The sequence below is a fragment of the Ceratotherium simum genome, chromosome 30, assembly GCF_057802395.1.
Source record: "Ceratotherium simum simum isolate JZ-2026a chromosome 30, ASM5780239v1, whole genome shotgun sequence".
Lineage (NCBI taxonomy): Eukaryota > Metazoa > Chordata > Mammalia > Perissodactyla > Rhinocerotidae > Ceratotherium > Ceratotherium simum.
Window position 1 is genome coordinate 31,649,562 of NC_141929.1, and position 26,330 is coordinate 31,675,891.

Here is a 26,330-nt window from a genome sequence, read left to right on the forward strand (position 1 = left end):
GTCAATGGGACCAGTTAGCCACCCTGGACACTGGGTGAGTGGGAAGAAACGTCTCTCTGACACGAGGGGAGACGGAAGAAGAAGGGGTGAGGAGGGGGTGGGAAGGGAGGGAAGACACCTGGGCCAGTTTGCTTTCCAGCAGAGGCCTGGACAGTGCCAACGAGCCATCCTGTTACACAGCCAGCCCTCCTCGGTGTTGCTGTTCCTCAGCCACAGGGCTTCCATCTCAGGTCACAGTCATCCTGTTGCCAACTGATAAATCATTTCTGCAGAAGGAGGAAGAAATCCCCATGGATGTACATCTGCAGTTCTCAGACCCACCCATCAGAGTGAGCCACAAGATCCACGTCCCTTTCCCAGTAGAGTAGGTAGTTTCCCACAGGGTCCTTGGACAGAAGACATCAGGCTGGGAGGAGAAGGAAGCAGGTCTCCAGGGCAGCCACAGGACCCCAGGCTGGCTAACAATAGCAATAGTGATAAGCTCAGCCACCACATATTGAGAGCCTACTGTGTGCCAGGCCTTTACGTACACCACCTCTCATCCCTTCCCTGACACTACCAGGGTCATATATTAGCCTCATTTTACGGAGGGGAAAACTGAAGCTCAAAAGAGATGAGGTAGTCACTTTCCCCAAATTTTGGCCTGGCTCCAAAGTCCCTCATTGTTAAGCCCACAGCTGCCCTCTGCAGAGAAGGAAGAAAGAAAGGGAAAAGCAGCAAGGGAAGCAAGTGCACTGGCGTAATGCTTCGTGTGCAGCAAGCGCTCATCGAGTGTCGGCAATTTCTACTATGAGAGTTAACACCAGTTAGAATTGAAACTGCTCCTGACGGTTTCCCATGAAGAGGGGCCCTTCTGAGCCCACGACTGTCTGGGTCTCCCCTTCCTGCACTGGTGACATTTCCAGGAGAAAGGATTGCTCCCCAGGAACACACACTTGCCCAGCCTTCCCTGAGAAGGCACAGTGCGGGAGAAGTCAGAGCCCCAGAGGCCATTGCCAGGGTGGCGTAGGGCTGGGAGCTTGGGTTTGGGTCCAGGCTGTGCTACAGGCTGCTGAGGCCAAGAAGGCTGGAGTTCTGCAGGTGGGTCCCCTCTGCCTGAGAAGGGGAGACGTTTCCCGGCACTGGGGAGGGATTACTAAGCCGCCTGTAAGGCTTCTGGGTATCAGGAATGGGCCCTGAGGACTCAGGTGCCAATGATTTAAGACAAGCCAGGCTCATCAGTGGCCTCCATTTAGACACATCCATCCAAGCCCTCTTCGGTGGTGTGTACGGGGGTGGGGGAATATTCAGTGGTTGTACTGGAGGTGTCAGCCACAATTCAGCTGAGTCCAGCCCCGAGCTAGGGCAGGCCGTGGATGGTGGCAGCTGGGGGTCCTAGAGAAAGACTGCTCCAGTCCCCAGAGGCCAGCACCTGGAGAAACAGTACCTGATTATTCCCTGGAGGTGAAAACAGGCTGTTCAATTCCTACAGTGTGAAGAAGGAAGCCCCTTGGGGGACATTATCAACCTAGAAAGTACTCTTAGAATCCAAGAGGAAACCCAGGCTTCCCAGAACAGAGCTGGCAGAAACCTGGATTCTGAATGCAGAGTTGTTCATATTCAGCATTTCCAAGTGATTACCCACAGCAAGGTCATTTATAGCCACACGATCACACCTATCCTGTCACCAGGGTCATTTTCAGTCCCAAGTGGCTGGAGTCTGGACCCTGACGATACTAGCTGGGCAGGCTTGGGCACGTCATCTGGGCTCACCAAGCCTCACCTTCCTCATCTTCTCCCATGAAAATTCCTCTCTGCTTTGCCCTCTCACTGATTTGTAATGTTCCTTTAGGTGCCCAAGCAAAAATTCTGGGAGTTATGAAAGGTTAGGAAAGAAATATGGCCAAAATTGCCCAAATTTCTCACTTTCCCTGTACCCATGCCCATTCTCTATCAGGAGGTGGAGTCCATTTCCCACACCTTGAATCAGCTTCCTTGGGCCTGGCTTTCGCCAATAGCATGTGGCTAAGTGACAGTGTTCCATTCTTTCCATGTTTCCACTTACTCCTTTGTACCCCTGTGCTACCATGAGAACATGCCTGGGCTAGCCTCCTGGAGGATGAGACGTGTGGAGCAGTGCCAAGTCCACCTGACACCTCAGATTTGTGAGAGACCCATGCAAGCAAAGCCACTTGCTGGCCCACAGCTAACCACAAGCCACTGAGTGAGCCCCACCAATGAGCTCAGAGCAGCAGAACCGCCCAGCCAACTAGAGACTCACAAGCACAAATAAATGTTTCTTGGTATAGGCCACTGGGGTTTTGGTGGTTGTTACGCAGCATCGTTGTGGTCATAGATAGCTGATACACTCCTACATACCCAATCAATTACCAAATCCAGGCACAATTGTTAAGAGGATGACATTGGAACCAGACCTCCTGGTTTCAAATCCCATCTCCAGCCCCTATCTAGCTGCGTGAACTTGGGCAAGTAATTTAACTTCTTGTGCCTCAGTTTGCTCACCTAAAAATGGGGTTGATGGTAGAAGAACCTACCTCATAGAGTCTTGTGATGATTAAGTGAGTAAATAGTGCAAGATGCTCAGAACAGCACCTGGTACGTAGTTAATGCTATATAGGTATTTGCTATTAATATTATGCTGTCTGCTACATATACTATAAATCCATTTTCCTCTATCCACCACTGATACCACCCCAATCCAAGACGGTTTCTGGATCATTTTTATCCCCATCTTACTCTCATTAATCCACTCTCTATAAGGAAGCCAAAGGAATCTTTCCAAAGTGTAGACCCAATGGTTTCACACTTTGATTAAAACCCTTCAGTGGTGCCCATTGTCCTTGGGACAGTTTAAACTCCTCAGACGATTATGTGAACCAGGCTCTGTTTAATTCTCTGGGCTCCTCTTCCCCTGGCTCCCCACACTTCTCATCAGTAATAAGAAGAGTCATCAGAACCGTATCGAGCACTCACTCTGTGCCGAGCCTGAAGCCAAGCATGTTGCTAACATCATATCATTGAATCCTCACGACCACCTTGAAAGATAGCTATTGTAACCCCTATTGTACAGATTGGGGAAAGTGAGCTTTGGCTTGCCTAGGGTTACCCACTGAGAGGCAGAGACAGGGTTCAAAGCCCACCCCTGCTTTCCTGCCTCTGTGAGCTGGGCTGCTCTGGGGGGACGTCTCCAGAGATGCGAGAAACTCTTAAGGCAAACCTCCTTTCTGCTCTGCCTTTGGCCTCAGGCCCAGGCCCCACTTGGGCCTCACTCCAGAAGGCAGACGAGGGTGAGGAAGCATCCTTGTCGTGGTTATGGATTTTCATTCCGTAAAGTGCAAGGAAGCTGGCGGATAGTGAGGAATCACAAGAGCAGTAGCAGCCGAGCCGAAATGGCAGCGCCTTCTTGACCCCAAGGGCCCCAGCCAAGCGCCAAGCTGGCCTGTGACTTACCTCCCTGTGCACCTTGCGGCCTGATTCAGAATAGTTCACTGCCACAGGTAACGTAATGAATTAAAACAGTGCTTATAGAGAGCTGACGGTGTGCCAGGCAACTTCCTTAAGCATATTACATATATGGACAATTTAATACTGACACTAAGCATGGGAGACGGGCACTGTCATTATCCCTATTCTACAGATGGGAAACTGAGGGTCAGAAATGTTAGAACATTTGCCAGATTCAAAACCAGGAAGTCTAGTTCTAGAGTCTATGCTCTTAACCACTGCACCACATTACGTCTGGAGAGAATCCAAGACAAGTTCTTCAAAAAGGGCTCCTTTGAGAAGCCCACTGAGGGGTCCCAAGCAGGAAAAAATGCACCTGGGCTTGGAGAAGAGCCACACAGAGAGGACCAGAAGGCCAGGGGCCTCTAGGGGGGCGGCAGACATTACTACCACCACCGGGATCCACTTCTGGACACCGGGAGGATTGTAGTTCTTTGCCTCTAGGACTAGTCATGGCCAATGAGACGTGAGCAGGCTCAGCTCTTCAGCCACCTCTTACCCTGGCACGAAGGACCCTGGAAGCTTTGTGTGGAGATGCCAGTGGCATAAGACGGGCACCTCCCTCAGCCAGAGTCCCTGGGTGACAAACCGCATGCAGCAGTGACCACCCTCCTCCCCACCCCCACTTCCTCACCAGGCCACGTTGGACATGAAGCGTGAGTGGTAATAAACCTTTGCTTGAAGCCAATGACATACAACAGTGGGGGCTCTTTGTTACTACGTTATAACCTCACCTCTCCTGACTGGTATCAGTGGGCCAGTCATGAGAGAAAGGCGGCAATGTCAGGTCTCTAATATTCTGGCCATCCAAAGGGGTTATGTGTGCTAGGGAGTGAGGAGAAGGGGGGAGGCTTCTCAGAAACTGCAGAGCCTTCTTACTTAGATTTCGAAAGGAATAGCATGTTCTTTCTGCAGATGAGCAAACAGATCTTTCCAATCTGACCGGAACACGATCCAAATGTTAAAATTAGAGACAAAACTTAGCTGCAAGCTTCATTAGACCAGGTTGAAGTAGAAACACCCCATTGCTTCTGTGGTAACTAAGTAGGGCGTGGGGGGTGTGGCAGCAACGTTCTGTTCAAATGCGAGCTGACTTCGCAGGACCAGTATCAACTCCTACCTCCCATTCCACCACCAGCCTATGGCTGGCACAACCGCTGGCTGACCACAGCCTGGTCTCTTTTGCCCACCGAGTCTGCTTCACACATAAATTTCAAGTTATCCCTTTCAAAACTTAACAAATTCCCAGAGACCTGCTAACACCAGACAGTTTGGAGATACTGTATTAACACTTATTTCAAACTTTCTTAGTGGGAAGGGAGGCTATTGGTCTTCTCTCCCCATCATCTATTATCCCAAGGTTTCCCCAGCATCCTACCATCAGCTATTAGACCCCTAAGCCCCTGCTTCCCACAGTCAGGGACAGTGACATCGGGTATCAAACAGAGGAGCCACACTGCAGAACCAACCAAACATGAAAAATAAGGCCTGGAAGCTTGTGGAAGCTGAAAGGAAGGTGCGTTTTGGTTGAATTTAGGTTTGATATGAGATTCTGGCCAGTGCGGGGCCATCAACCCTTTGTTAATGTGGTCCCAACCAGCTGAGCATCGATGGAACCACCAACTATTATGAAAGCTGCAAATCCAGAGGGCAGGAGAGGCAAAGATCTCCCAAAAAGTGTCATCTATGGAAAATCAATGCACAGGCAAAGACATGGGAGGCCTCATCATTCACTCCCCTCTCTATTCCAGATCCTTCTCAGCGTCTGGGACCAGGGGGCAGGAATTTGGGTCTTCTCCTGGTTCACTTTTTGACCAGAGGAGGGGCTCAGCTCAGCCTCAGATGGGGGTAGGGAAAGAAGGCTGGTGTCATCTGAGACACCAGTGGCCTCCCCAAGGCTTTGGGCTCCCACACCACAGGCACCTGAGCTGCCTTTATTCCTTTATTTTTGTGGCCAGGGAAGCATTTGCCTAAGGAACATCTAAGGATCAAGAGACTACGGCCAGTGTGATTGGCACATGTGTCTCCAGCAGTGCCCTGCACACAGTGGGCTCAGGACACCTTCAAGAATCCAGGCACCACTGGTCATGGTGCAATCAGTACCTGCCCTTTGGATGGAAAGGAGGCAGTGGGCATAGGCGCCATCTTGGTCCTCATATGAGGGTCTGTGGTTAATATCAGGCCCCCTCTAGCATTTCCCCAGCTCCTGAGTGCTACCTGGGCATGAAATTGGAGGCTCGGCTCATTCCATCCTGAGAGTGAAATGACACTGGAGGAGAGGTTGAGGCGGAGGCTAGGGCTAAAACCAGAAGTCCCCAGCTGGTGAGACACAGGTTCTTCAGGGGAATTGGCCTGGCTCCCAAGCTGTCCTGCCTTCCTGAGGCAAAGCTGCCTACAAGGATAACACCATACCTACATCCTCATTTAATCAATACGCACTGAGCACTTCCTATATGCCCAACCCTGTGCTGAGAACTTTTAGAAACAACCGAACAGACTTGGTCCCATCCAGGCTATTTGGGATGGCTAATGTTAATCAAAGAATCATACCAGTGAGATAAATATATAATTAAAAACCAAGCTTAGTGTTCTGATAAACAAAGACCATGCTGCAATTAAAGATGGAAAATGAGGGGCCAGCCCTGTGGCATAGTGGTTAAGTTTGCGCACTCCACTTTGGTGGCCCGGGGTTCGCAGGTTCAGATCCCGGGCATGGACCTACGCACCACTTATCAAGCCATGCTGTGGCGGCATCCCACATATAAAGTAAAGGAAGATAGGCACGGATGTTAGCCCAGGGCCAGTCTTCCTCGGCACACAAAAAAAAGGGAAAGATCAAGGAAGGTCACTCTGCTGAGGAAGTGACTTTGAGGAAGAAGCCAGGCAAAGTTGGACTCAAGAGTGTTTTAGGCGGTGAGACCAGCTTGCATGAATATTCTGACACTAGAAAGCCCCTGAGACTTTAACGTAAGTGGGGGAGGCCACTGTGGCCAAACAAGTTGATGAGCTGGCGGGGAGAGAACACAGACGAGACAGGGCAGTCTGAGGGACCCACACTGGCCAAAGTCATAAGAAGTGTGAGTCTGAACTGTAGCCATCATGGCCCATAGCAGGGCAGGCCCTAGAGCCCCTCACTGACCTCCAAGGAAGCCTGTTTAGCTGCCCAAGTGAATATGTTTCTTAGGGCTTATGTGACTCCTGGGTTTCTGCCGTGTGCCTCAAACCATCCATTTACTCCTCACCAGACATGTAGTAAACACTTACATGCCCAGCCACGAAATTCAACAGTGAATAAGTCATAGTCCCTGCCTTCAAGGAACTCCTTTTTTTGCTGAGGAAGATTCACCCTGAGCTAACATCTGCTGCCAATCTTCCTCTCTTGGTATGTGAGCAGCTGCCAAGGCATGGCCACTGACGGACAAATGGTGTAGGTCTGTGCCTGGGAACCAAACCCAGGCTGCCAAAGCAGAGTACACTGAGCATAGCCACTAGGCCACCAGGGCTGGCCCAAAGCATTGATAGACAATGGCACTTTGGCTCTAACCTGTGGTTCGAAACCTGTCACACATTAGAATCACCTGGGAAGCTTTGAAAAACTGGGTTATCCAGGCTTCACCCTTCAGAGATTCTGACTCAATTGTCCTGGGGGTGGGGCCCTGATGACTCTAAAGGGCAGCCAGGTTTGAGAACCCTGCTCCTGTGAGCCCTTAGTTACAATCAGAACCGTGGAAGACATCGCCCATTTGTCATCCCAGAAGCCTGTCATTTGGTTACCAGGATGCTTGGGATCTGCCCCCAAAGCCGAGAGCAGCCATGGGGTGACCTCAGGACAAAGTGACCACCCCAGAGGCCTCAGGCTGGGCACGACTGGAGTTTACTCAGCCGTCTCATCGTGACAAAGAATTTCTGGCTGGGGCAGTGGAAAGCGAAGGCAGTTCAAGGCAAAGAATCGGGGGGAAACAGGAGGTGGGCAGGAGCGGGTACAGAGGAGGCCCTGCACTGTCCCTCCAGGTGTCAGGTGCCCCAGGCACTGAGTTCCCAGCTTCAGTGTTCAGTCCCAGCTCCATGATGTCGCCCTATCCGTCTACTGTATTTACCTACTCTTTCTCCTTCCTTAGTTAAACATGTTTCAAAAGGAAACTTTGTATCAAGTGATATTTAGAAATGGAAATTCAGTATTCTTTGTATTCAACAAAAGGCCACCTTAAGACTAAATTTGACTTTTGAAAGTAATGCTATTAAAGCCCGCTTAGATGCTATTGCCTACCAAAACCCCTGTGCCTGAAGCCTGCTCTCTGTGTTTGTTTTGTTTGTTTGTTTTTATTGTGGTAAACTACACATAACGTAAAATGTATCATCTTAACCATTTTTACAGGTACAATTCAGTGGCGTTAAGTGTATTCATGCTGTTGTGCAACTATTACCACCATCCATCTCTAGAACGTCTTTCATCTCCCTGAACTGAAACTCCACGTCCGTTAAAGAATAACTCCTCATTTCCCCTCTTCCAGCCCCTGGCAACCACCATTCTATTTTCCGTCTCTGTGATCCGTCTTTGTTTTAAAGGCAGATTAAAAAGAATTGGAGAGGTGTTAACGACATGTTAGCACCAAACTGAGACTCTCTTTTTGACTTAATTCCGATTGAAAGAGGGTTGAAAAGGCAACACAGTTCCCTCGATGGAATTCTACACCACGATGTTACCCGGTGCCTCTCCATGCGTGGCCTAAACCCGTGGGATGCAGCCCACACATGGCAGACTCTGCCTCAGTGGTCCCTAGGTTTCTCTTCTAGATCTGTGGTCTTCTGGCAGGCACACAATAAAATCTGGATCTAACATGAGAGAGCAAAGGGAGAGAACCATTGCTGTGCCCAGGATTTCCTTTAATGCCTCAGGTGATGCTGAGAAAATGATTCCCATTTTCCTGAAGAGGAAACTATAGCTCATTGAGATAATAACCTAGCCAAAGTGACACAATGAGCCCACAACAGGGTTTTTTGATCCAACTGTAAGCCTCTGCCCATTCCACCCCACCACACTGATCTCGTGGGCAAGTTTCAGGAGAAATCAAGCCCGAGAATGTGAAGAATGATGGGGACTCTCAGCAAAGGGGCTGCTCTGAGGCTCTGCAAACACCTTCTGCACCCAGTAAGAGGACTCCTAACAAGTTAATCAAAATCAATCAGAACGGTGCATGCTGTGTAACGCTCTTCCCGGGGCATAAGTAATACTGTCACTCTCTGGCCATGGGGCCACCAAGCTGGCCCTTTAACGAATGCACACAGGAGATGCTGGCCACCAGAGCATGTGTCCCACTGCGCATCCCTGGGGGCCCACCCTGCTCCTTCCCAGGCCTTCCCGCTGGCAAATGGCTGTGCATGCTCACAATGCATTTGGGCCTTCCTGCCCTGCAGGATTCTGATGCAAATGGATTTGACATGTACGCAGAGCAGCTCCCTCCCAGCTGGGCTCTCTTGTTTGCTGCCAGTTTCCAGCATCCTCCCTAGACTGCTTACCTTCATCTTTTGTGTTTGTTTAAAACACATCTAGGCATCTTCCGAGATGCCCAGATTGGAAGCATTTTCTTCATGCCACCCCACTCCCGACAGCCATTTCTGGGTTTGCAGTGGCATCCAGATCAGTTCTTTGGCTGCTCTCCGTTTATGTGTGAGGCTGGGAGGGATCCATATGAATAAAGCTTGCACATTAGTAGGAGTCTCATTCATTTCTAGGCTGAGGGATACAGCCAGGTACCCGGCCTGACCCTTAGCTGCCTGCATTCGCCTTATTACCAATACCCTCCGCAGCGTGAGACAGATTATACGCACTGGCCTCGGGGACGTCACGCACATGCACACCTCGAAAAAGAGTTTGATCACTTTCTTATTTAAAAAATCTACCGTTGCTTTCTATCCATCCTTTTGGGGAGAGCTTTCTTTACTATAATGAAACTAACTTATAAAAAATGAGTCTAAGATCTACGTTTTGCCCCAAATGAGCTCACAACCAGGTGTTGAGAGAAGTGCTGTCTGCCAAGCAGTCAGGAGATCACAGTGTAGATGAATGTGGCCCTCAGGAGAGAGAAGGGAGTTGGGCTCCAATCCGAAGGCCCAGGGTGCCCGGCACAGACGGGACATGAGGCTACCTGCCTGCAGGTGTCAGGAAATTGGGAGAGCCTCCTTCACCCCCCAGGCGCTGTGGTGGCCACCTATCTATGCCTGGAGGTTGAGAGCAGAGACCCTGGAGTCCCGAGTCCGAGCCAGGGTCCCCTCCTTGGCCTCTATGAGCCCCAGTCTCCTCAGCTGTCTTGTAGAGGTGTGGGGATTCAAAGATCCACGCAAACCCCTTAGCCCAGGTCCCGACGCAGTAATTGCTGGGCTTTCCGGCAGACGCTGATGCACCCCCACCATGCATTCTGCCCTTTCTTGCTTGCTGGGAGATCTCTGATTTTGTTCAGGTGGCCCCTGTGCCCAGCACTCCGCCAATCAGGCAGGCCGGCTGCTAGAGAGTTGCTCTCCCAGCAGACCCCACAGCTAGAGCTGGCCATGTGACTGAGAGTTGACCAATGACACGCAAGGGGAAGCACGCAGCCTGCTTTCAGAGAAGCTCTTCCCCTCAGCCCCTTCCCTTTCTACCTGAAATCTGGCAGCTGCTTGGTGGGCATTTTACAAAAGTCTAAGAGAGAAAGGCCGGCATGCTGAGAACAGCAGAAGGGAATATAAGGGAGGAACCTGCATCCTCCATGATATGGTGAAACTCCTGTCCAGAACTGGAACCGCCCCTCTCCAACCCTCTCCTTATGAAATATGATTAAATGACTATGCTGCTTCAGCCTGTTGGTTGGGTCTTATATTTTATCCTGTTGAAGCCTAAAGCATTCCTACCCATGGATCCCAGACCTACCGGTATTGACCTTCCTGGAAAGAACCAGCAAAGTGGACTTCCAAAGGAAGACGATTTACATTTCTAAGATAATTATATTCATGACTCAGTCATTCCAGTGATTACCAGATACCAGCTCCAAAACCAGAAGTAATCCCCAGCCTAGGCTGTGACAAGAGCCGTGGGGGCACTGAGCAGAGGTGGGCAAGCTCTGGGTGTCTGTGTGGGAAGTTGGCCTCCTCCCACCACAATCCGCCCCAGATGCCTCTGGCCCCGTGACCTTGGGCAAGCCCCTCACCCCTCCCTCTCTAGGCCTCTGTTTCTTCAGCCGTGAGAAAGAGAATTGTGATACCTACTCCACAAAGTTGTTGACAAGATTCTTCTCCAGAGAGAGCCTCTTCTAAAACACGAATCGGCATCCTGCTTAGCCCCTGGGATCAAAGGCCCTCCTCCACCTGGCACCTGCCGACTTCCTGAGCCTCACCCCTTGCCACTCACACGTGCCACCAAAGCCCAGCCACGCTGAATCTCCTTCAGCTGCCCAGACACACCACGCGCTCTCTCCTCCAGGCCTTCACAAACACTGCTCCCTCTGCCTGGAACACTTATTCCCCTGCCCTTCACCTGGCTGCTCCCTGCTCCATTTCCCCCTCAGCTTAAAAGCCACTTCCTCCTGGAAGCTCTCCTGGATCTCGCTCACACACATGTACACACACACATGTATACACACGCATGTATACACACGCATGTACACACACGCATGTACACACACATGCACACATAAACGCACAGATACATCTTTAGAAGGAACTCTGCTCTGTGGTCCCACGACCCGCTCAACGGCTGCCTTCCCCACGGCATGTGAGCTGTACAAGGGCAGAGACCAGATCCCTCAGGCTCCCCATTGCACTTCTAGCATGCAGCACACATAGTACGCACTGTATAAATATGTATTTATTAAAGGAACAATCACTCACAGGAAAGTAATAAATGTAAGGAGTGGAGCACAGCTCCAGGCACCTGACAGGCACACAATAAATTCACATCTACCAAGAGACAGCGCCGCGCGGGGGTGAAGCGCCGCTCCCATGGAGCAATCCTGCCTGGGTTTGAATTCCAGCTGAGCCACTTAAGAACTGTGTGACCCGGGCGAGTCACTTAACCTCTCTGAGCTTCAGTTTCCTCATCTGCAAATGAGAATCCTAATAATAACAACCTTATAGAGTTGTGAGAATAACTAAGTTGATAAAATAATGTACTGGTACATGGTAAGTGCTAGCTATTAATATTCTTACCAAAACTGCTATTATGCCAGAGCTGTCCAAATGAGTGTGGGAGCAGGCCAGTCCACTGAGGACTCTGTCACCCAGGTTTTCTCCGTCGCCCAGACTCTGCCACCTCCGTTGCTGCCCACGCCGCCCCCCAGGTCTGTAACGCCACCTACCCAAGGTTGCCCTCCGCCCGCTCCCCAGCCTTCCTGCCCATCCACCAGCGGTCACAGACGCACTCGCCTGATTGATCAAGTCCCTATCTGGTCATTTACGATCTGGCTGCTGAAGAGGCAGCTCCTGCCAGCTCGAAAAGCAATTAATCTGCAAACAAGCTGGGCAACAGCAGGCCTGGGCATTGCAGTCTCGGGCCGAGGCCGCTCCGGAGAGCAGATAAGGCTGCAGTCGGCTATTTATTGTACATTTTAATTAAGTGCTTGTTAACGACAGTTATTTTAACAGTCATAAAATTACTGTTGTAATGCATTTTGTTGGAGGGAGAATGGAGGGGCCGCAGGACTTTATGAAAGCAACCACAGATTGCCTTCACTTTAAATCAAAGAATAAATTCTGAAGAGGGGAGACGGTACTGTGGTCCAGGCCGAGACTCTAATGGTTATTTAATGCGCTCATCAGTGTTTGTAAGTCCCGAGCATACGGCACGGACACAACAGCCTCCAAACCCTCTTTAACACTTATTTGAGATGACAGGAAAAATGAAACCGTTTGTGCTTTCAATGGAAAAGCAATCATTGGTACATTATATTCGCCTTGCCCTATCATGCTAATGCATGGTAAAAATGTCACCAAATGTATTTAAGGGCCTGATGGACTGTTACCGTTGGATCCCTGGTACTGGACTGATTAATAAAAATCTTCAATTTGTATGTAAATGCAGCGAGGCCTCATATCATCCGCATACCTGCACCCAGAGAAAATAATAAACTGAAGTTTAATGCCGCAATTATCAGCATTTATGGAACTCTTAAAGCGGCAGCGGCCCTTGGAAGCAGACGTGGAGGGAGACGCTGGGGATGGGCGGAGATGCTCCTCGTGGGATGTGCGGGCTTCTCCCCAGGGCCAACGTTGGCTGCACTGGTCATGTGACAGCATGGGACCTTGCTCTCAGCTGAGGGGTGAGCCAAGTAGAGCGACTCTGGAGGGTGAGCTGGGGCTGCCGCCAAGGAGATGTTCCCAGGGGTGACTCCTCTCCGGCTAACATCCCCATCTGGGGACACGTGCCTGTGACTTTCCCTACTCTGATTTGGAGGAACCCCACCAAGAGTCAGACCACCTGCTGGGCCAAGCCACACGTGGTGATGAGAAGGAGACTGCATCACCATGCGAACAGGGACTGGACAGCTTGGGACAAACGGCAGTAGTGACAAGAGAAGCCACTCACTGCATTGCTGTGTGTCAGGCACAGAGCTAAGTACTTTACATATGATCTTAATCCTCATAATGTCTGTGCCAGAGACTGGCTCGCTGTTCACCAGACCCACTTCCTTTTCCTCCTGGACACACGGATGAACTACATTTCCCAGAGTCCCTTGCAATTAAGAGTAGGCATGTGCATTAGGCTGGCTGAGAAGTAGACACCACGATGGGATTAGATATGCAAGAGTTATATTAGGGGAGAGAGAAGAGGAAAGCAGGGAGGGCCTTTAGGCCACATGAGGGTCTGACTCTTGTGGGAATAAAGTAGGGAGAAAGGAGGATTGAGTAGGAAAAGTCTCAAGACTGCACCACACTTCCAAGAAAGTTTCTGCCAGGCAGACGGAAAGTCTTCAAGCTAGAGTTGCCCACTGGAGGAGTCCCTAGCCTCTCCAGAATGGGCCTGGCTAAAGTCCTCCGCCCTGCTTAGCCACCGGCTGGGAGCAGCCGGGGAGAAGTGTGGCCTCCCTGAACGTGAATGTGATGGTAAACCCAGGACAGCAGCTGGGGCTGGAGGGCCTCTATGCTCCCCACACTAGGCACCCTGAGAGGTGCATTTTCATGGCTGCCACACCATTTGGCTGCATTCTAGCTGGTGGAATGTGGGCAGGACTGTAATGCACCCCTTCTAGGCCTGGCCTATAAACTTCTCCTGGGCAATCCTCCAGGCTCATTGCTCCTCGTGTACTTGACACACACATGTATGGGAAGCTTAGAGCCGTGTGTTGAAGAACCAAAGACGGAAGAAGCTAGACCCACCACTGGAAGAAGAGCCACTCACCATCAGAAACACCATTTAGGACATCACTTGAGTGAGAAATAAACTCCTGTTGTGTTAAGCCATCGAGATTGAGGCTTCTTATTACAGCAGTTAAATTAAGCATTCACCCAACTAGTATCACAACTGCATAAAGCAAGTATTCTGATCTCCACTCTTCAGGTGAGAAAAGCCAATCTAGAGAGGTACGTGACTGACCCAAAGTTACACACTCTGGACGTGGCAGAGCTGGGATTCAAATCCAGGTCTATCTGACTGCAGACACTTTTCCTTCCTGATTGGCGGGAACCACATAGACCAGGAAGATAAAGTATTTCTAGCACCTGCGTGCCTTCCAGACGTTGGAATGCTCCATTCCCCACTCTCCAGGGTCCGCCAGAAAGAGGAAAGAGAATGAGCTTCTAGTGGAGCTTTAGGAGAGCCAGAGTCTGTGAGCTTGATAGTAAAGAAAGGGTGGAGAGGACATACTTGGGGTGGCCAAGCCTGTCCCCCCATTTGCTCCTCTCTCTGGCTCATGACAGCCCTAAGACCACACCAGCCTCCTAGCCAGTGACAGAAAATCTCATGAGCATAAATCAGTATAATTATTTTGGAGCATGGTTGGACAACATCTCTTAGTATTTTAAATGTAAGTTTTCTTTGAGCCTGCAATTCCATTTCTAAGAACTTATGCCATAAGAATGCCAGGGTGCAAAGAATGTTTGTAAACCGACTTCCTGCACATTGTTTATAGTAGCATGTGTATAGATACATGGAGCAGCTACTCAAAAGAATGGGGTAGAGCTATGGGGACCGCTGTGGGAAAATAGATATTAATGGGAAAAAGTTACAGAACATTATTATAACACAATTGCATTTTTTATAATAAAAATTATTATCTTCACTAAAGCATGGAAAAGAGTATGGGAAAATGTGCACCAAATTGTTAAGGATCGTTATGGCTGAAGGGACAGGAGTCTGATTCTAAAAGAACTATCATTTCCTAGGCTTTGCATTCTTGTGATGTCAGAATTGTTTACAATAAGCAAGAATTACTCCTCTAATTAGAACAAAGTTTTTTTAAAAAAAAATTTTAAGTATCCTGGGTAGAGGCCATGACCCCAGCAAGCATAGTGAGGGTGGGAAGTGTGACAGACAGGGAGGAAAGCCCAGAAAAGATGGTAATGGGTGGGCTGCTACTGTGGGCTCCATCTCATCCAGGACCTTCCGAGAGAGCGTGCAGAGCACCTCTCTGAGCTGCCCCTCCAAGGGCAAGGAAGCTGGAGCATTTCTCCACCTGCTCCTCTCTCGTGGGTCGCTGCTCCTGGAGGTGTTAACAGCACGCTAGCCTACTCCACCTAGAGACTGAGCGTGCCCCTTCAGCCCAAAAGAGCCCTCAGGCAAGAGAGGCAAGTGCTCAAGGTAGGAAGCCACTGGCCGCGGAATTGTCCACACAGGCTGCAGGTGACCCCTGGGGTAGACAGTGGGACATGGGTGGGATACCAGCAGCCTCTGCTACAGGATGCTTCTCCAGCATTCCATTGTGTCCACACAGTGCCAAGCCCACACTACGGACCCAGGAAACCAGTGGTGAATCCAACGAAGTATACATATTCAACTAATAATAACAATAATAATATATAGACATTTCAACCAGCCTGGGAACTACCCCCTCAAACAAGACGGTTTTCTTTTTAACCCTTTCTCTCAATTCTTAATAATATCCAGGACTCCAAAACAAAGACAATAAAAACATACAGTCCCATGTTGCTTAACAACAGGGACACGTTCTGAGAAATGTGTTGTTGGGTGATTTTGTCATTGTGCAAACATCACAGAGGAGACTTGTACAAACCTAGGCAGTACAGCCTACCACACCCCTAGGCTGTACGGTACTAATCTTATGGGACCACTGTTGTATATGCCGTCCGTCATTGACTGAAATGTCGTCGTGCAGCACGTGACTGTAACTGAAAAAGCCAGTGACCCTGTTTGGGGAACAATTTTTAAGCACCTGGTACCTTACAGACGTGATCTAATCTAAAACTCATAGCCCGTCTGTGAGATGGATGTGGTCAGTGGTGGTTGTGGCCTTGGCTGTGGTGTGGCCTAGTGGTGCTACCCGACGGGCAGGCTGGGCTTGTGTCTAGAGTACAAGTGGAGCAGGAGAACCCGAAATTAGAGAACAGAAAGAGGGTGTTCCAGAGATGCTCTTTCAGAAATCCCTGCAGTAGCCGCTTGAACTCAGGCCCTCGCTGGATTCTCTTATGCTTTAGTACTAGTTGCATGCTGAATCACGTTCCCGTGTGTCCTTCAGAGCGTTGAGCCTCTAAAGGCCTTGATGTGGCACTCCTTGGCCCCCTCGAACTCCAGCCACTGCTGTGGCGGTCAGGTCCATATGGGCTTCGACCAGCTTCTTTCTTGCAGTTACGGGCAGACAGCGCTGGCAAGGTCAAGACCCCGCCCTATTCCTCATGCTCTCTGTCCTGGGGCTTCACTGGCACTGTGTGGCTTCTCAGGCCTGTGGGGACCCACTCAGTGTTCACCAGGCACGTACACCCCAAAAATACCAGGGGCACCCTTGACCAACAGGGGTGGAAATTGATGGAAAAAAGCTTCCCCTTTCATTCCCGGGTGGACAGTACTGAGATGCATTTCATAATGCACCCCTGTATCGGCTCTCCTGCCCTCCTTGTTCGCCTGCCCGCCCCCCCAGCCCCCCTGCTCCATCCTGCACTCCTGCCCCCTGGGATTTTCCCAAATAAACTACCCACACATCAGCCTTTGCCTTAGGATCTGCTTTCGGGGGATTCCAGGCGAAGACAAGGTTTTAATCAGAAATAATCAGTTCCCGTAGGGCTAGAGGTTTGAACTCGGTTTTAAAGTAGAAAATAGAAATAGCCCGGCAGAGAGAAATGGGACGAGTAACCCTGGAAAGACAGGGAGAAAAATTAAGCCGAGAGAGAGGGGGAAATAAACTCCATTTGCCGGTTAGCCCACTGCCTACCTCTCTTTCTAAGTTCCAAATTGCCTTCACTTTCTCAGAATTCCAATCAAGACTATTCCAGAGGAAGCAATTTCTGCCAGTGCATGGTCTCCCCACCTCCTGACCCAGGAGAAGATCTCAAAACTTTAGCTACAAGAACCCCAGCAGATATTAGCAAGTCGACCGGAAAAAGGAAAAAAAATCTATCCACAAGTCGTTGCAGTGTCTTCCATCCGACACAAAGGTTTTGCTCACCATTGGGACCCTAATGAGAACGTGGCCAGGACGTTGCTGGGAACCTTGTGACAAAGGAGAGGACAGTCAGGTCTCTACAGCAACACACAGGCACACAAACCAGTGGAGCATCAGCAAAAACACACAAGATTTCTCCTTTTCCCCAGTGACACACAGACGATAATCAAATAAGCTTTTTCCCTCAGATTTCAAAATTTATCCATTTTAAAGACCTCCCGGCTGCCTGAGCCACTGGCTCTGTCCAGCGTTCTCATGCTGCCGCCCTTCTTCTCGAGGGTGGAGGGAGGACAGATCTTGACCTCTTGGCCGTGCACGCCCCTCCCCACAGGAGGTCCATGGGCCACCGCTGTTGGTCACCACCAATGTCACCACATCACAAGGTCAGGGCATGAGCGAGACATGGAGTTACTGACTGGGGCAACCACAGTCCCCAGATTAGCAACAAAGGGAAATGGTCTTGTTACCTCTTTCCTGGTGCAGAAGGAGGGCAATAATTTTTTCAATTTTTTTTATCGTGGTAAAATACACACAAAAGAAAATTTACTATCATAACCATCAGTGGTTTTAAGTACATTCACATTGTTGTGCAACCATCACCATCACCCATCCACAGAACTCTTTTTGTCTCAGAAAAATGAAACTCTGTCCCCATTAAACACTAAATCCCCACTTTCCCTCCCCCTCCCCCACCCCAGCCCCTGCCAACTACCATTCTACTTTCTGTTTCTATGAATTTGACCACTCTAGGTACCTCATACAAGTGGAATCATACAATATTTGTCTTTTTGTGACTGGCTTATTTCACTCAGCATAATGTTCTCAAGGTTCGTCCATGTTGTAGAATGTGCCAGAATATCCTTCTTTTTTAAGGCTGAATAATATTCCACTGTATGGATATACCACATTTTGTTTATCCATTTATCTGTTGATGGACAGTTGGTTGTTTCTACCTTTCAGCTATTGTGAATAACGCTGCTGTGAACCTCAGTGCACAAATATCTCTCTGCTTTCAATTCTTTGGGATATACAGGGAGAAAACATTTTTGTAACTACAAGTGGCCCCACAGCAAGCCTGAGGGAAGGAGCCAGGACAGTTGTTCTGAACATAGATTTTGCTGTCAGATAGAACTGGTTTTCAAATACCGATTTCACCTGTCACTCTACATATAACAAAATAATTAACACTTGTTGCACACTTACCGTGTGAAAACATTCTTCTAAGCTCGTCTACATATATTAGCTTATTTAATCTTCACAGGAGGTCTATAAATTAGGTAGTATTATTACAGAGGAAGAAGGTGCATAGAAATTAAGCAGTTTCCCTAGATTCAAGTAAGTGTTAGAGCCAAGATTTGAATTCAGGCAACCTGGCTCCAGAGTCCATATAATAATAGCAATAATAATAAGGAGGAGAAGGAGAACCCAAAGGAAACTAAGTCCAATCACCTCTCTTCTGGGGCAGAAGAGGGGCCACATTTTTTTTTCATTTTGGTGAAAAAAATGTCAGGATGGTGGTGGTGGTGATTCAACCAACACTCATTCATGCTCACTCTGTGTCAAGCACTGGTATAGCATCTAAATGAATTAACTCACTTGATCCTAAGCACTCTCTGAAGTATGTATTATTTCCCTGTTTTGCACACAAGGAAACTGAATTTCCAAATGGTTTCCTAACTTGTACAAAGTCACACAGGGGACAAGAAGAGGATCCGGGATCCAAGGCCAGATCCTTCTATTAGTCAAGCCCTCCTTCACCTGTTCATCTGATCCCTGATCTGCGTGAATCCCCTCTGTAAAGAATGAGGAAGGACTCGGAGCAAAGAGCTCACATGTGCTCCAACACTTCTATCGTGTTCTTTGGCCAGAGCAGAAATTCCAGGGACATCTGGCAGAGAGGCAATAAAGTGTGACATGTGGGAAGGAGAAAGAGAAGATGCCATGGAGGCTGGAGATGAGGGCCAGATCTCGGGGCGTTTGGGGAGTGAGCGCTTCCACAGCTGCTGCAGGACGTATGGGGAAGACGCAAGAGGGAAAGGGGGATTTTAGGAAGTGTTACTCCAGATTAAGAATTGGATCCACATGGAAGTGTTGTGAGAGTCACAAGTAAAATTAGGATCGTTTTTAAATTATGTATATTTTTTATTTTGGACTCTGTTTGTCTAAATGCAACACTGAGGTAAGACTGGGCCACATAGGGCCCCCACTTATATTCGGGTTAAGCCACTTGAATAATAATATTTTGTGGACACTTTCTATGTGCCAAGCACTGAGTCTATGGCAGTAACTGCGACAGAGATGCCCCTCATCTCAGTGCTCCCTCCTCCCCTCTTCCCTCCAGAAAGCCCATCAGAGGGGCTGGCTTAGATCAGGAAATGAGGCTGGTTGGAGATACTTGGGGTTCTAGGAGTATTACAGCTTCTTTCTGTTTCTCCTTTTACAAATCCTGTGAAGGAACATCCGAGTGAGTCCAAGCCCTCCTTTGGGGTGGGTGTCTGTCCCTGGGGCCTCTCCTCTGCCCACCTCCACTCCTCATGGCTTGGTCCTCTCCCATTCCTTCACCCCTCCCATCCTCCCACTGTCCCACTCCAATCCTGATGGTGAGTGCAGCGTCAGCCCCTTCTCCCTCCTTCAAGGCGCTGAGAAGGAGTCTCCCACCCCAGCCCAGGCTTCCATGGTCCCCTTGAGACCTTTGGGCTCCCAAGTAGCCCCCAGAGAAGACTGATGTTTCTCATCAATCCTTGGACCCAGTGCCCCAAAATGACTGCTGGTTGCCTCTAAATTCCACTCTCTATATCTGCCTCTTTCCTTTTCCCCAGTACTCTCCAGTCTTTCGGAAACTGTCTTTTCACTTTTTAAGAGCACATGTTGTTTTTCACTGAATTCACAAGATTGACATATTCATTGTACAAAAATTGGAAAATACAGAAAAGGACAAAGAAAATTAACATCCCTCAAATCCCTCTGCCCAGGGGTCACTGTCATTAGCTACCATCCTGGTAGGATAACCCTGCAAGAGTTCCCCATTTTACAGATGAGGAAACTGAGGCACAAAGAGGCTAAGTGACTTCTCAAGTGTCACCCAGACAGTAAGGGGCAGAAAGAAGATCCAGCTCTGTCTGACTCAGAAGCCCTTGCTCGGGACCTCTCTAGTCCCCGTCCTCTCCCTGTCCCTCCAGGGCTCCCGCCACTAGGGGCCGTGTTCCTTCTCTGGCACATGGAGCAGGTGCGGGTTGTCTGGGAGGGCTGGTCATCAGGACAGCAACTAAGTGCGTGCCCTCACCCCTGGGAACAAACGCCCACTCTGGGTGACCAGTCACCAAAGAGGTATGAGATACTCCCCTTCATCCTCACCCTCAGGGCACCACCTCTCCCAGGCCTCGTGACAACACAAAGAAAAGTCACTGCCTAATGCTATTCACCTTCCGCCAGCCGTGGCCCCCCAAGGGGCAGAGAGCAAGTCTCGGGGAAAGACATCGGAGACATAGAGACAAGTCACCATAAGGCTTTGCTTTCTCCCTCGCAGGAATTTAGAAAGCTGCTGAACAACCCACTGCGGTGACATTCATGCTAATTCAGTTCATAAGCAGATGACTTTGAAGGCACCAGGAACACATCCTTCCATAGAAGCAATCTGACAGCAGCAGTGCCGTGTCCAGGCTGATCTGAATACTGCCAGATGCCCCCAACGTGCTTTTCATATTTCTCCTGGGAACAGGTACTCCCTGGGGCACCCAGGTGACCCAGAGTGACCCCAACCCTTCCACACCAATTTTACATCAATGAAGTCATTCCTGAGGACTGTAGGGGCCATGTGTATACAGACACACACACCTATAAATTACCCAGATCTATATCCATAATACGTTATTATTGTGATGACTTGTTTAACACCTGTTTCCCCCCCTCAACTGCAAGCTCCATGAGGACAGAAATGGTGTCTGGACCACTCATTGCAATAGCCTCAGCCTCTAGCACAGATTGCACAGACGAATGTGGGAATGAATGAGCAATCAACCTGCCTTGTGTCTGTATGCTTTCCTCCCTTCCTCCAACTCCCCAGTCCCTTTGTCCCTGGCTCACTAGATTCAACATTCTCCTTGGTCACCAGTCAGCATAGATCTCAAAACCTACCAAGCGCAGAACATCGAGTCTGGTTCCTGACTTTGGGGAACTTACAATTCAGGTGGAGAGGCAGAACTGAAAATGACATCAAATATTAGTCACCTAACATTTAGTAGATATATCTGTTGGGCTTCTTGGTTACAAGAAACAGAAACCCAAGTCAAACTGACTTAAGCAATTAAGTAAACTGTATGGATTTCAGGCATGGCTGGATCCAGGACTTCTAGCAGTATTTATAATAATGTCATCAAGCTCATTCTCTCCCTCTCCCCCTGCTGCAACCCCTCCTGCATGTCATAGTTCTGCCTTTCTCTGTGTTCCTTTCTTTATCTAACTGAATCTTCCCTTTGTGGTGGCACAAAGGTCAACCTCATCTCCATGCCTGTATCCCACAAGCTCAGCTTCCCCTAACAGAAAAGGAATCTCTTTTTCTCAATAGCTTCAGGGTAAAAAGCAACAGCAACAGAATTTAGTATCATGGGACTAACTTGAATCTTGTGCTCAATCTTGAACCCATCACTGTGTTTTGTGGCAATAAATACACTTATTAGCAAGACCAGGGTCACACACTCACCTCTGGAGCCAGGGCAGGATCTGGGCCATCCCAGAACAAGGCCTGAGGTTGAGAAAGATGTTATTCCTCAAGAAGGTGGGGATGCTGTACCAGAAGTGGGAAGGGGTCCTGGGCAGTACTCACAGCAGGTACCCATTGGAGCAGGAATCAGCCACCCTAGCTTTGTACACTTCCCTCCTCTTTATTCTTTCCCCATGTAATAATGCATTTGATGTTCACAACCATACCGAGAAACTGCAGACGTGGGTATCATTAGCCTCACGCAATGGGTGAAAAATCTGGGTCCCTGAGAGGTGGAGTGATTTGCCTAAGGTCACAGAGCAAGTTGTCAACACTTTAAAGATTCAGTTAGGATTGCAAATTGAGAACCTGGAGGGCGGTCAGGGGTTCTGGGACCGCTGGGGCAGATCCAAGTTGCTAAGGCAGAGTCCTAATTCGGGTTCCCAAAAGCAGATTCTGAGAAAAGGTCTTGGGTGCAGGGAGCCTATTAGGGAGTGATCTCAGGAAACACAATGAGGCGGTGGGGAAACCGAGGCAGGGAAGGGAGGAAAGCCACTAGTGAGTGTGTCCATGGGGACACAATCCCCCGGGGCCTCAGACTCACCCCCCAGAGGGATGGGAAAGCTGGGGTGTCTATCCACACACTCTTGTCTCCCATCGATTAGCTAACTAATTATAAATATAAATATGAATGGGAATATAAAAGTCCTGTGTAACATAATCACACGGCATCATATTCTGCATGTGTTTGTTAAATGCATTCATTTGATTTTGGCAAATATTTAATGAAACACAATCGTTTGGAACCTTATCTTGGCATTTCTTCACTCTTTGAAATGATGGAGGCGCTCATGGCAACGGAAGTGGGGTCCCTCTTGGACTCTGGGGGCCCTGCTGGTGTGACCGGGACATTGGGTTTCCTGGACCCTAGGAACACACTGGTGGACGAGTCCGGGATTTGGATTTTGCCGGAGTCTCAAATCCTCAGCAGCAGCTCTCTGGGCCTCAGCTGGACTTGATGCAGTGGCTGGATCATCAAAGCACAACAGAGATGACCCGGGGTCACAGCCCAACGACCCGACCCAGGTCACCAGCCCGTCGGGCTCCCCAGCGCTCCCCGGTCAGGCCCTCTGCTGATGGGTTAAAATTCCCTCCCGAGGGCCTTGAAGTCCAAGAGCCCAGCTCTCGGACACCCTCTCCTTTCAACGTGCTCTTCCTTCCTTCCTTCTGGCTTGCACAGTGGAGAAAGCCCCGTTATCATTAATCACCCAGGGGCCTCCAGGGACGGGAACCGTAGGATTTCTGAGCCATGAAAAGCCCACATCAAAAGCAACCCCTCCACTTGGATCCTGATTTGCTCACATCGAAGCCCCGGAGCGGGGTTCAGAACCTGGAAGATGCGGAGAAATAAGAAGGAAGGGGAAAGGGTAAGGAGAACCCCGGGGACGTCTCAAGGCTCAGCCAATGGGGGTGTTTTACGTGCATTCTTGATTCCCCAGGAGAAACGGCGGCCTCAACAATCTGACAGGACCGGCTGCATGATTCACAGGGCGCAGGGCAAATTAAAAATGTGGGCCCCTTGTTTAAAAATTATTAAGACTTTTAGGACAGCAACAGCAGAGCATCAGAGCAAGTGCCAGGGCCCGTGAGGCCCGTCCTGCTCCCCAGATATTTCTAAGCCAGTGAAGGCTGTCCTCAACCTGGCTTCCCTGGGCTTCCTCCAGTGCTGCCTCTCTCCCCTGTTACTTGCTTTCCTGACTCCCTGTTTTAGTGTTTTCATTTTCTTATCACGCTCTGAAAATACTTGTTTAAATGTGTTTGTGTCCGTGTTTGTATCTGAGTCCTCCAGGAGAATGTAAGCTCAGAGAGGGCAGGGATCCGGCCGGCCATGTACACCACTGCATCCCCAGGGTCCAGCACGTGGGGGACCACACGGCGAGCGCTCAATCAACGTTTGGTGGTGAGCGGATGAGCCGCCTGATCACAGTGGATGCAGAGGTGAGAGGGGCTCAGTGCCCAGCTCGTGCCCACTCCCCCCGGGAACCGTCCCGGCGTCCACTCCGTTGGCCGACTCCTTTGCCTTTCAACTCCAACAGTGACACCACGAAACCTGCTTGGTTTGCCCTTTCAGCTTGCTTTACAGGAAGAGGATATCCTGCAGAAGTTCAAGAAAGGTGGGATGTTTAACAAAACCCCATAAATAAGCCCCTGGCATGCCTTGATGACTCTGCCTGCCACCAGGTCCAGATGTCATGTTTTATTTCCAGTCACTGGTCAGAAAGGGAAATCGCTTGCAAAATGCCCTACCCCCAGTGTCTTTCCCCAACACCACGACACAGCAGCCTGAAAACACTTCGGCAAACTATTCAGCAGTATCTTCTGAAGCCGAGTGTACACTACATCCTCTCCTAGGAATACACCTAGCAGAAATGCACATCTACGTCCACCAAAAGCCAATGCGCCAGAATGTTCCCAGCAGCACTATTCATGAAAACTACCCAAGTGCCCATCAACAGTCGAGTAGCTAGGTAAATTGTCAACAGAACGCTATACGGTCATGAGAATAAATAATCTACAACCGCAAGCAGCAATATGGATGAATCTTATAACATGATTTTGAGTGAAAGATGCCAGAAACAAAGAATGCACACTGCGTGGTTTTGTTTTCATAAAGTGTAAAAATAGGCAAAGCTAATCTATGCTGTTGGAGGTAGGGTGAGTGGGTACCCCAGGGGGTGAGGGAGTGACGGGAAAGAGACCCGAGGAGCTCCCGAGGGGCTGTCATCCTCTAACTCTGGATGTGGATGCTGGTACGTGGGTGTTCTCACTTCGTGAAAATGAGTGCATGCTACACTTTTGATACACGCATCTCATGTATGTATATTATTGTTCAATAAGAAGTTAAAAATTTTATTGAAAAAGGGAAAGCCAGATGTCCAGCAAGGCATGAGTTATGTGTATTAGCAGATCATAATGGTTAAGAATGGGGGAGGAGCTAGAGGCCTGAGTGTAATCTTGGCTCTGCCATTTACTAGCTGTGTGACCTCAGGCAAGTTATTTAATCTCTCTGTGCCTCAATTTTCTTTATCTATAAAATGGGAGACAATAGTCCCTACCTCATAATGTCTTTTTGAGGTTTAAGAGGGGGATATTTCTAAAGGGCTTAAAACCACACGTAGTAGTGGCACATAGTGAGTATTATATACATGTTAGCTTTTATGCATGGGAATATGATGATGGAGGTGTATCCACACTTAATAATAAATGGCAAAGAGGTCTTGAAAAATGTTACATACATCATCATGTGCCTAAGCACTCAATTATGTGTTCTAAGCACTTTACACATATTAAGTCATTCAATTCTCCTCACAGCATTTTACAGCTAAAGAAACTGAGGCACAGAGAGGCCAAGTAACCCTCCCAAGGTCCCCAGAGAGTATGAGGCACAGCTGGGATGTGAGCACATACTCCTAACCAGTAGGCCAGGCCAAGATGGAACCTGGATTATCATCCACACCCATCCTTCCATGTGCACGTGGAAGACACACGCAAGGAAACAAAAGGTTGTCTCTGGTGCCTGATGAGCCAATAAAACAATCCTCCCAACAGAGAGGTGGATTTAGTGAGAGAAAGCTACTAGAGCCATGTGCTGGCGAGGCAGTGAGTCCGCGGATCTGGGAGGAGGAGAGAAAAAGTCCCCCAGTGAAGACTTCACTTTCCGGAGTAAAGCCCCTAATGCAGATGGCACAGGCTGGCTTGAACACTGCAAGAGCCTAGGTTGGTTGTTCTTTTTTTTTCCTTCCTTTTTCCTCAAAGCCACCAGGAGCCAGGGAGGAGAATGAGGTTAGAACCCACGCACATCCCAGCATGCCAGCCTGTGCCCTGCCGAGCAACTTGACTTGTCTACTGCTTCCAAACAGCTGGAAAAATGTCAAACTGTCATCAGTGATTAAAGTGGGATTTTCCAAAGGTTTCAAAAACATTTCAGAATTCAAGACCTTATTCTTCTTGCAGAAAATAAATCCCGGCAGCATTCGTAGATGCACCGTGGGACCTGGCTTCCCCGGTGGGTTTTCTCTCCGGGGTTCCGTGGTGGCATAAGGCAGCCTTGGCCATAGCTGTGGTGTCCTTCGAAGATTCCAGCACATCTTCTGGCTATTTCCACTCAACCAAGATGCGTGAGAACACGTGCTTAGGTCCAAATCTCCCTCAGAGGGCGGACAGCTCTGTGATGTCATTACTGCGGGTCCATTCGCCCTCCCAGCAGGCCTGCAAGGCTCCTGAGGGGCACAACTGTGACTTACCCACCTCTACGTGCAAGATCAGCTACGTAATCTTCAGGGCTCAGTGCACGATGAGACTGCAGGCCCCTTGTTCAAAAGTTCTTGAAGAATTTCAAGATGGCAACAGCAGAGCATTGAACCAAGTGTTGGGTGCTTCTGAGCACTGGGCACTGTGCACAGGTCACACGGCCGTGAAACCAGCCCTGTCTACGGGCATAGGAACCCAGTCAGCGCGCAGCCAACATGTACCCAGTGTGCACCTTG

General features: G+C 49.3%; 1 long non-coding RNA gene across 1 annotated transcript in view; it reads right to left on the reverse strand.

Annotated features, from left to right (window-relative positions):
- Positions 1 to 249: 249 nt before the first annotated feature.
- The window catches only part of LOC147913144 (uncharacterized), a 31,871-nt gene continuing 5,790 nt past the window's right edge, over positions 250 to 26,330 (reverse strand). The window contains exon 3 of the long non-coding RNA XR_015549191.1: positions 250 to 266. This is a non-coding gene — a long non-coding RNA (uncharacterized LOC147913144). The remainder of the gene's footprint in view (positions 267 to 26,330) is intronic.